Here is a 1,782-nt window from a genome sequence, read left to right as displayed (position 1 = left end):
GATGGAGCGTTGAATGAACTCCAACCATCCTCTGGCCACAGGCTTGAGGTCCAGTCTTCTTAGTTGAACTGGCTTGCCTTTGGAGTCTCTTCTCCATTGAGCTCCTTCCACACATATGTCCATTAGGACTTGGTCCAACCATTGATTAAAGTTGACCCTTCTAGTGTAGGGGCGTTCATCTCCTTGCATCATGGGCAAGTGAAACGCCAACCTCACATTTTCCGGACAAAAATCTAAGTATTTCCCCCGAACCATTGTGAGGTAATTTTTTGGATTCGGGTTCATACTTTGATCATGGTTCCTAGTGATCCATGCATTGGCATAGAATTCTTGAACTATTAAGATTCTGACTTGTTGCATGGGGTTGGTTAAGACTTTCCAACCTCTTCTTTGGATTTCATGTCGGATCTCCGGGTACTCATTTTTCTTGAGCTTGAAAGGGACCTCAGGGATCACCTTCTTCTTTGCCACAACATCATAGAAGTGGTCTTGATGGCTTTTGGAGATGAATCTTTCCATCTCCCATGACTCGGAGGTGGAAGCTTTTGTCTTCCCTTTTCCTATTCTAGAGGATTCTCCGGCCTTAGGTGCCATTGATGGTAATGGAAAACAAAAAAGATTATGCTTTGACCACACCAAACTTAAAATATTGCTCGTCCTCGAGCAACAGAAGAAAGAAGAGAAGAAGAAGAAGAAGAAGAATATGGTAGATAGGGAGAGATGTGGGTTCGGCCAAGGTAAAGAAGAGGGGGTGGTGTTGTGTGAAAATGAAGTAGAATGGAAGGGTATATATAGGGAGAGAGGGTAGTGTGTATTCGGTCATTTAGGGTGGGAATGGGTGGGAAAATGTTTTTGAATTTTTGAAAGTAGGTGGGGTTTATGGGGAAGATTGGATGGATTTGAGTGGTGAAGGGGGTGATTGGGAAGAGGAATTTGAGGTGATTGGTGAAGAGTGTTGGGAAGTGTGACATGGGGAATACAAATCACAAAAATAGGATTAGGAGGTAAGGTGGGAATATAGTAGGCGGGGATCCTGTGGGGTCCACAGATCCTGAGGTGATCCTGTGGGGTCCACAGATCCTGAGGTGTTAAGGAATTCCATCCCTGCACCAAATAGGCATGTAAAATGCCTTTGCACACTATTCTGGCGTTTAAACGCCGTGTGGTGCACATCCTGGGCGTTCAACGCCCATGTAAAGCATGTTTCTGGCGTTGAACGCCAGTTTCATGCTTGTTACTGGCGTTCAGCGCCAGCTTTTCTTCTCTAGGCACATTCCTGGCAGTCAGCCCCAGAATGTTGCTTGTTTCTGGCGTTCAGCACCAGAATGATGCTCTATTCTGGCATTGAACGCCGGCCAGATGCATCTTACTGGCGTTGAACGCCAGCCTGTGCTTCCTCCAGGGTGTGATTTTTCTTCTGTTATTTTTTATTCTGTTTTTAATTTTTATATTTTTTTTCGTGACTCCACATGATCATGTACCTAATAAAACACAAAATAACAATAAAATAAAAATTAGATAAATAAAATTGGGTTGCCTCCCAACAAGCGCTTCTTTAATGTCAATAGCTTGACAGTGGCTCTCATGGAGCCACAAGGTGATCAGGTCAATGTTGTATAGTCCCAACATCAAACTTAGAGTTTGGATATGGGATCTTAACACCAAACTTAGAGTTTGGTTGTGGCCTCACAACACCAAACCTAGAGTTTGACTGTGTGGGCTCTTCTTGACTCTGAACTGAGAGAAGCTCTTCATGCTTACTCTCTTTTGTCACAGAGGGAT

The sequence above is a fragment of the Arachis duranensis genome, chromosome 5 (assembly GCF_000817695.3).
Source record: "Arachis duranensis cultivar V14167 chromosome 5, aradu.V14167.gnm2.J7QH, whole genome shotgun sequence".
NCBI lineage: Eukaryota > Viridiplantae > Streptophyta > Magnoliopsida > Fabales > Fabaceae > Arachis > Arachis duranensis.
Note: the sequence above shows the minus strand (reverse complement) of the source record.